This window comes from Microcebus murinus, chromosome 1, assembly GCF_040939455.1.
Source record: "Microcebus murinus isolate Inina chromosome 1, M.murinus_Inina_mat1.0, whole genome shotgun sequence".
In the NCBI taxonomy this organism is placed as follows: Eukaryota; Metazoa; Chordata; class Mammalia; order Primates; family Cheirogaleidae; genus Microcebus; species Microcebus murinus.
The window spans coordinates 56,506,188-56,516,168 of NC_134104.1; positions in this window are offsets into that span (position 1 = coordinate 56,506,188).

The window sequence follows — 9,981 nt, forward strand, 5'->3', positions numbered from 1 at the left end:
AACCCAGGAGCCTGGGTAATAATCCAGCTGGCATTTGCTCCTCTGACCTCTGCACATTCCTCGGAAGAAGTCCAGCAACTTTGGTGGCTCTGGGTAAATGCCAATCCTCACAGTGGAATAAACTCTGGAAGCTTCTTAACTGGCCTTCCCATCAGGGGATGAACCTTCAGGAGAACATGCATGAAGCAGTAGAGGTGCCTTTCCTAAGGCTTAGCCGTCCACACCCATCAACTCCATGGCCTCCCTGAGACCAGAACCTTCACCTGGGAGTGCAGCCCATGACAAGTGGCAGAGATGACCAGAACGGAGCCCAAAGTCTTCAAACTGTTTCAGGAAACTGTGGTGCTGAGTCCGCCCACTCCACCTGTGTCCTGGGCTGAGTGTGAATGGAGAGTACTGCCCTCCCAGCACAAAGGCAGCTATAGCGCAGAATCCCAAGCAATTAAGTCCACAGAACTGAATTCCTGTCCTCGGCACATAAACCAACCTAGACTAGTAGCACTTGGTAAGATGATTTTTGTTTTCTGTATTTTTTGTTAATTTCTTTGTGCTATAAGTCAGTCTTATCATATGCTGTAGCGTCAGCTGGAACTGGTTCTATTAGGTAGATAGGGAGGGATTCCAGGTCTCCTAGGGATGAAAGTGGGTGCTGTTGCCTTGGTGCAATTGCCCCACCTAGGAACAAGGACAAAGGTAGGCCCTAGACCCCCATCTTGGTCCTGCTATTCACTCTATCATTTTACTACAATTTTTTTTTTTTTTTTTGAGACAGAGTCTCACTTTGTTGCCCAGGCTAGAGTGAGAGCCATGGCATCAGCCTAGCTCACAGCAACCTCAATCCCCTGGGCTCAAGTGATACTCCTGTCTCAGCCTCCCAAGTAGCTGGGACTGTAGACATGCGCCACCATGCCCAGCTAACTTTTTCTATATATATATTAGTTGGCCAATTAATTTCTTTCTATTTATAGTAGAGATGGGGTCTTGCTCTTGCTCAGGCTGGTTTCGAACTCCTGACCTCGAGCCATCTGCCCGCCTCGGCCTCCCAGAGTGCTAGGATTACTGGCGTGAGCCACCGCGCCCGGCCATTTTACTACAATTTAATTCCACTTCCTTTTATTGTATCCCTAGTGCAGTCAGAAAACAGCTGGTCACCATCATCCCTATATACAACTAACTACCTTCCCAAGACCTGAAAACAGTTAATAAATCATTCTTTAGCCTCTGAACTTCAGGTTAAATAACATCAATTTCTTTAATCTTCCTCCCAAGATCCTATCTAAAAATCTCGAATAATTTTATTTTTGCCTTCTGGTCTTTCTAAAAATCAACACCTGAGGTTTTAGTGCCCAAACATGAATGTACTATTTTAACAAGAGCCTGACAAAAAATACCGATTGTTTATTCATCTAACTCATGCTCAGCTTGGGTGACCACTAGTCTCCTTTCCTTTTTTTTTTTTTTTTTGTACATAAATGTTAGATAATTCAAATATGCAATAGAGAAGAAAGGCCAGGGTTTGTTCCTTTAAGAAGGCAGCCCTGCAGCTTACTTGTTAAACTTTGTCCCATTTGCTGGGGAAGGAGAAAAAGAAAGAGCCATCAAAAGGGACGCTGAAGGAAATGGTTAGAGTAAGGAGGAAAGCTCTTAAGAGACGTTTTCTGCCCTCTGAACCGTCCTTGCTCCACTGGGTTCTCCCATGGTGATAGTGCAGCTCATATAAGTCTGTGCTGCACTCAGCCCCTGCTGAGCGGGGCTGGGGCAGGACAGGAAATCACCACTCAGAAAATAAATGACCTGTCCCACAGTCTTTTGTTAATGAGTCCAGGGCATAATAAATCAAGGTGACCCAATCTCAAGAAACACAGCCTGTTTAAAAACAAAAAAAACTCCAAACCCCTAAGCCCCAGAGAAGAAGAGGAGGAGAAGGGAGAGGGGACAGCAGGGAGTCCTTATAAATCACACCCAAACGAAACTAGTACAGATGTTTCCAGTTTCAGACCCACTCAAGAGGCAGAGAATAGACGCACGTGGTCACAAATGAAAGCGGCTATCTGTTCTGAGGGAAGACAGGAGACGGCCAGCTCGGCAGGCAGACCCTCCTCTCACTCGGTGTCCTCAGTGTTTGGTGGCACCGTCTGCAAGTTCCTTTTTAATGTTCTTCAGGCTGTCACGGTTCACTCTACTTTTTCACCTCTTCCTGGGTCTCCCTCTTATCAGCATGGTGGGGGTGTCTGGAGCAGAGAAGAGGCCTCAATCCTCTTGGAGGAGAGGACCAAGTGCCTCTTGTCGTCAAATGTGGGTCCCAGCTTCCCACGGTACCAGGTAAATCATGGGAGGGTTGTAGCTTACCAAGCAAATTGCAAGCTCTCTGAAGATGAAATCTAACAATAAAATAGAAAGAATGTCAGGCTGGAAATAAATATTCCATTACATGGTAGATCTAGGGTGAGCTATGGTGTGAGACTCAGTTGTGTACAAAGGGCTTTACACAGAACCAAAATAGCCCGGTGAGGTAAGTGTACTGTCCCTGTCTTACAAATGAAGAAACGGTGGGGAAAAAAGAAGTTAAAGTATAACAATAGACATTTCTAATGCACTTTACAGTTTGTAAAAGGTTTTCACAAACATTATTTCATTTGCTCACTACCTGGATAGTAGGTTGCCTTTCCTTTGCCACAGATGAGGAAACCTGGGACAAAGGCTTTAAAAACATCTCTAGGCCACACAGCCCATGTGTGGAGGACTTAGGCCCATACTTAAGCTCTCGATTCTAAGACTGTTTGTTGTGTTTTCTATTTAACCACAGTTATTTGCAGGGTCCCATAATGAACAATGGGCTGATAGAGAAAGGACTCTGAAAAAGGAGGAAAAACTATGGCCAAAGTCTATTACTGTCTAGTGTTCAGTGGCAGCTGGGAGGTAGATGAGTGGACAAAAGGAAACTGTGACCCGAGACTTTGTACCATTGTTCCATGATATAAAACCCCTCATTCAGTCATTTCCTTCCCTCCTTATAAGCCTGGCCTCCTCTGCTCACTCTCTCCTATTTGCCATCATTTAAAAAGAAATGACATCATACCAACTGCTTTTTAAAAAATAATTACCTATGCTGAATTCAATCCCAGCCATTCACCACCACAAGTTTTTGTAGCACATTATCTTTTTCAAAAGTCTTTCATGTTTGTTACCTCCTCTGAATCTCTTAATCAGGATTGTAATTTACTCTAAAAGAAACTGAGACCAGAGTGACTTGCCCATGATCTCTCCACAAGTGAGAAGGTAGATCCAACCCTCTAGACTGGACTGTCTCCAAAACACCAGAAGGAACCAGATACCTGTTTCCATGTTGGTTTTCTTCATATTACCCAAGTACTGCAGCAAGACACATACCACCTTCTCCCACTAGGACTCTCCGTGGACTTCCTATACCAGCTCTGCTTCCTTTTGAAATAAAATAATGAGCTCTCATCTAAATAGGAGTCCAAATGTTTGCCCATCTTCACAATGTCCTCAACCATAACAGGAAGATGCCATAGCAGGCTGCCTAAAATAAACCAAAATAAACCCATAGCTTTTAATTGGTCCAAGACCTAGATCGGCAGAATAGCAGGCACACCCATGAAAATTAGGACTGTTCTAAGTATTTTAAGTCAAACAACAGCCTTCTACCAGGACAGACCATGGCTTTAGGTTTCCTTTCCTTGGTTTTTGTTTGTTTTTTGGTTTTCGGTTTTGGTTTTTGCTTTATTTTGTGTTTTGGTTTTGCTCTGTAAGTCCACATCTTTTATACTCGAATGTTGACTCTTAACTGGATACCCAGAGGCAAGACTCCCAGGATGTGGGCATTCCAAGAAATGCTGGTATATCTGTTCTCTATTATGAAAGGCAGTCATTTATTCATCAAATATTCCTGAATTCCTACCAGTGACTGTGTTAGGTAGTGGAGAAGACTGAGACTTATGTTTTCTACTATACTTGCCACTAGCCAGCAAAGAGACCATGGGCAAGATCTTCCTCCCCCTATGGACATCAGTTCCTGCCTCTGTAAAATGAAAGTATGGCTTGGTTGATCTCTATCTCCTTTCTAACCCTGCAGCTCTGAAGTTCATGGGAATCTATGTTGATGGTGCAGGCATGGGAGCAGCACCTAAAGAAAAGAATAATGTCCTTTTAACCTACTAGTATAAAGAACTAGAAAAGAAGGAGGTAGAATTGGAAACTATATTTTGCAAGAAAATCAGACTTTGCAGCATAGCGGAGGAGAATGGCTACTGAGTTTTAAAAATCCATTATATATGTCACAAGAAAATTCTCAAATACAAGTTTGTGTATCACTTTACGCTCTTTTCTTATATATATATACATATAAAATATATAACTATAATCAGCTCATGCATAATATTTTTCACTCACTGGTAAGGGCTGCCCTAGGGGTGAACCCAGAAGGCAACGGAAGCACTGAGTACCTAACCCAATCTTGGGGCGCAGGGGAAGTTTCCCAGAAAAGATGACATTGCAGGTAAAGTAAATAGGAAGTGAGAGAGCAGGAAAGTTCCCGCATTAAGTCATTGACAACAGTATTCATGTCATGGGAGGTAGTACTGAGACCAATGCCTGTCTCAGTTTGAGTTTATCAGGTTTCAGAGAAAGTTAAACACTGGAAAATACTTTGTATATTAATTACAACTACATGAATAGTTATAATTCTATGAAGCACCTTGCCATGAGTCGAGAGCTTTTACATTCAATAACAATCCTGCAAGATAGGATTAGAAATGAAGAAACAGAGGCAAAAAGAGGCCTCATACTTAATCCCTAGTATTAAATAGCAGAGCTGGAATTCAGACACAGGCGTGAGTCTGAAACCCATGCTTTTCCTATTCTACTATCTGCTTTTACCATAGACACATGACTATTACGGGGTGTGGAATTGATTGATTAATTGATTGATGGCCTCTGCTAAGAAGAATGCAGTTTTGCTGATCTACTCTAAAGAATTCATAAAAATCCATCTGCAAAGAGTTTTGCAAATGCAGTTTGCAGGGCTCAGAACTATGGCCTTTGTAATGTATCACTGTCCCTAGCACTCTGCTCTGTATGCAGCAGGCAGGCATTTGAAATGTACCATTCTCTATCTGGCTTCAGATGTGCCAATAAAATCCAATATTCTTGGATCAAGATAAATTAAAGGACACTGACTTCCTGAAGAGTTAGAAAATTCTGAAAGGCCACAGAAATCCAGTCCGTAACACAAAGCTCTAATACAAAAATCTTCATTCGATATCTTTCAATAATAATTTTAAATGATCACACAAAGTGGTTAAGATGTTATGACCAAAAACAGAATCATGAATTCTTTAAACTTGTGTTGAATTTCTTTTTTAGATTCTTTTGGAGAATTGCTCCTTCCCCTCATCTTTGACCCAAGTGTATCTACTCTTTATGGGAAACTGTGAGTCTGCTTGAGTGAGGCAAAGACACACATTCTTGTTTTAAAAGAACAGACTTGCATTCCTATGAGTAAAATAAATTAGGCCCAGTTTCTCTGTCCATTAATTATGTGGAATAAACAACCTTCTCCTGTTCTGAGAGAAGCACAGGAGACCAGCACAAATTTCCTCCACAGACTCAGGGGAAAGATCACTTGACTATCCAGGAGAACGCCTGTGGTCTGGGAGGACTCATAGGATTGGAACAGGCCAGGCTCTGCCGCCAGATGTTTGTAAGAAATCCTCTGATGGAGACAATCCCATGATACAATCCACAGCAGACAGCTGCACTGGGGGGAGGGGGCTAGAATTGCGGAGGAGCAAGAGTGAGAAAGAATTTGCATCCAATTCTGACCCTAGGGAATATTGCAATCCTCAACCCCAAAGACGGCGTGTGGAGTTTAGGCAATGTACTGGCCCAGGTACTTGTATTACTTTAGTTAGAGTCTAAGAATATGCCAGAAACATCACTGGGGGGGGAGGGGGTTTGCGGGTAGATGGGGTACAGTAGGGGTAAAATAATGCATGGCCTCTGATGGTCTACAGTCAAATTGAACCTGCTGGGATTTGCGAGAGAATGGAATGTCACCACTGCCAATCTAAAGGACAGGAGAAATATGGCGGATAAGAGAGAAGTTTCAGAGTCCGAAATGCGTTTGTTTTTTTTCCGCCGAGCATACCAGGTGACAACACTCGGCTTCCCAGACGCCATTGCGCTATAGGTGAGGCCACGTGATCCACTTCTGGCCAATGAGAGATGAGCGGAACTAGTTGGGTCGGGGATTAGAAAACCACTGGGCTTTGCCCTCCGCCCCGCACTTGTCTTCTGGGCGGCGGTGCGGGCGGGGTGGTGGCCGTGTGCGGGCCGTGAGCGTGACGGCTGCGGACCAGACTGGCAAGCAGAAATACAGCAGCAGCCTCGTCCCTGCACACGTTGCCCTAACTCTGGGCTGCTGCCTACCTCCACTTGTTATTACGTGATACATAGCTTGTTTAAGCCATGGTTGGTTGGGTTTTTGTTGCATGAGTCTAGCATAACCCCTAACTGCCGGCAGTCAGAATTCAGTTAAACTCAACATTGATCACCTATAACGTGCCAGGCACTGTGCTGGGTTTGGCAATGCAAAGACAAGGAAGGTATAACCTACGACCCTCAAAAAGTTTACAATCAAGTCTATGGGAGAAGAGCTGTTATGTTTTAAAGTGGAGGTTTATTTAAAGTGTTATGGAACCAAAGTCATTATCAATATTAACAAGGACACAAGTACACTGTGATAAATGACATGAAATTTATCTTCTTAGTGTATTCTCAGCTTATCATATGTGTACGTATGTGAGTAAATCCCATTAACACACAGAATATTCACAATTCATATTATTGATTCATTCTGCCAAATCATGAAGTCACAGTTATTTTATCCCCCTGTAAGTACCACTTTACATTTGTTTATTTTCTCTGGTGGGGTCAGAGGACCTCCATGTTTCCTAAGTAAATTTCTCAAACCTTTGTCAATTCCTTATACACAAGAGAAACCCCAAGAAGTCCATGGAAAAATAAACTCAGTCTCAAAGAGCAGTACTAACAAAGGACAGTTTGGTCTGAAGCACGCCCTGAGGTGAATGCCAAAGTGCAGTAGCAGCATTTTAAGCCAGTGGTAGCATCTACTTCAGCAACTGTTGTCTCCACCTGTCTCCCTAATTTTCTGTGACTCACTCCCTCTGTGTCTGTCCTTCTTTCCCTCTGCCTCACTCCCCATCATCCCTTTCTAGTCTCCTGGATGATATAAAATGCTCCCACATTCTCACACTCCACCTTTCTCTCTCTCTCTCTCATTATGAGTTAAGAATAAAAACATTTTTTAAAGGTTATTTGCTGCATTTGTTGAGATTTTTTTTCTGAGATTTTAATTTTTTTTTTTTTTTTTTTTGAGACAGAGTCTCGCTTTGTTGTCCAGGCTAGAGTGAGTGCCGTGGCGTCAGCCTAGCTCACAGCAACCTCAAACTCCTGGGCTCGAGCGATCCTTCTGCCTCAGCCTCCCGAGTAGCTGGGACTACAGGCATGCGCCACCATGCCCAGCTAATTTTTTCTATATATATTAGTTGGCCAATTAATTTCTTTCTATTTATAGTAGAGACGGGATCTCGCTCTTGCTCAGGCTGGTTTCGAACTCCTGACCTCGAGCAATCCGCCCGCCTCAGCCTCCCAGAGAGCTAGGATTACAGGCGTGAGCCACCGCGACCGGCTTGATATTTCTTAAAGACAAAATAAGTTGCTTAAATTTTGTTTTGAAGTAATACATTCACTTGGTCCAAAATTTAGAAAGTTTGAAAGGACATATATAATATATCTCCTGCACATCTCTGTCTCTCAGCCACCCAATTCTTTTTCCTCAGGACAACCAACATTGCTAGTTTTTTTTGGTATATCCTTGCAGAGCTATTTCACATGCAAGTAAATATATGCTCCATTTTGTCCCACAAAAAGAGACGTATTCAACACACTATTTTGTACCTTGCTTTTTTCACTTAATGTATCTTAGAAATCTTTCTATGTCAATATAAAAAAAAAGCATTCTCATTCATTTTTAAGCTGAAAAATATTCCATTGTATAAATGTATCATAATTTAACCAGCCCCCTATCAATGATGGACATTTAAGTTGTTGTCAGCCTTTTTTTTTTTTTGAAGACAGGGTCTCTGTCACACAGGCTGGAATGCAGTGGCATCATCATAGCTCAATGCAACCACAAACTCCTGGGCTCAGGCAAGCCTCCTGCCTCAGCCCCCTGAATACCTTTTGTAGAGACAGGGCCTCTCATGCTCAGGCTGGTCTTGAACTTCTAGCCTCAAGCAATCCTGCCTTGGCCTCCTAAAGTGCTAGGATTACTAGTGTAAGCCATTGCACCCAGCCCCAACCTTTCATTATTTTTTTTTTTTTTTTTTTTTTTGAGACAGAGTCTCACTTTGTTGCCCAGGCTAGAGTGAGTGCCATGGCGTCAGCCTGGCTCACAGCAACCTCAATCTCCGGGGCTCAGCGATCCTACTGCCTCAGCCTCCCAAGTAGCTGGGACTACAGGCATGCGCCACCATGCCCGGCTAATTTTTTGTATATATATTTTTAGTTGGTCAATTAATTTATTTCTATTTTTGGTAGAGACGGGGTCTCGCTCAGGCTGGTTTCGAACTCCTGACCTTGAGCAATCCGCCCGCCTCGGCCTCCCAAAGTGCTAGGATTACAGGCGTGAGCCACCGCGCCCGGCCCCAACCTTTCATTATTTAAAATAATGCTGCAATGAATAGCTTCATCTGTGCATCATTTAACAATGACAGTATTTTAGGATACATTTCTAGAAGGTAGTCAAATAGTATGAGCATTTGTGATTATAATGCATTTTGCTAAATTTTCATGGTATATACTACTTTACAAGACCACTTACAGTGTATGGGGTACCTATTTCCATAAACCTTCCCCAACATAGTTTTTCAAACTTTTTGGACTTTGTCAATTTGGTAAATGAAAAATGGTCTGTCAATGTATTTTAAATTAGTTTCCCTCATTGCAAATGAGGCTTTTTATCTTTCACACATTTAATAGCTATTAGTATATTTGTCTCTGTTAAATATCCATTAATATTCTTTACTCTTTCTTCTTTTGGGTTGTTAGGGTTTTTTAAATTGATTTTTTTAAATTGATTTTTGATTCTACTTACAGAGGATGTATACCTTGCAGAGATGCTTAGTTTATATGCAGCCAAATTGAGTCATTTATTTATTTCTGATTTCTAGGTTTTGTTTCATACTTAGAAAGAGCTTCTGATAGAAGAGTTCTTTATTATCTTCTTAATCAATCACCGTATTGAATTTCAATCAACATATTTTTTCTTGTATGACTGATGGAAATTAGAGAATGATCAAGAATCAATGCCAATGGTAGGAAGGGGGTGCATAGCCATAAGAATCTGAATTCATATCCTCCCCACTCTCAGTTGTGTTGCCAGGCAAGAGCACTTGGACTTATTCAGCCATCCACCCCATCTTTTTGTCTGCAGTAGGGAAATGAATGTGCCCAAAGTGCTATAGGTCAGGTGCGTATGAGAATGCTAAAATGCTTTGATGACATGTAGCATGAACATTTGAATTTTTTTACTTCTGCATATCACAGCATTATATCTTCTACTGAACAGCTAGATGCTGCCTATCTACATAATGTCATTGTTATTGTTTGTCCTCATAGGTAATGATTCTGACATGGGAGGTATAGCAAAACTCGTTATAGCTGAAAAATAAAAATTCCCCCAATACACTGCAGCGGAAAGGGAGAGAGGGTCAGTCAACAGGTATTCTCCTTGACTGTGCAGGCCTTGACAGTGAGCCAAACATAGCCATATGTATAAGGAGGCAATTAGAACAAGTTAGAGCCATCCTGCTGTTTCTGCCCTCCCCTCTTCCCCAGCCACAGCCTCCCAGCCTCATGGGGCCCAGATCCCTTCTT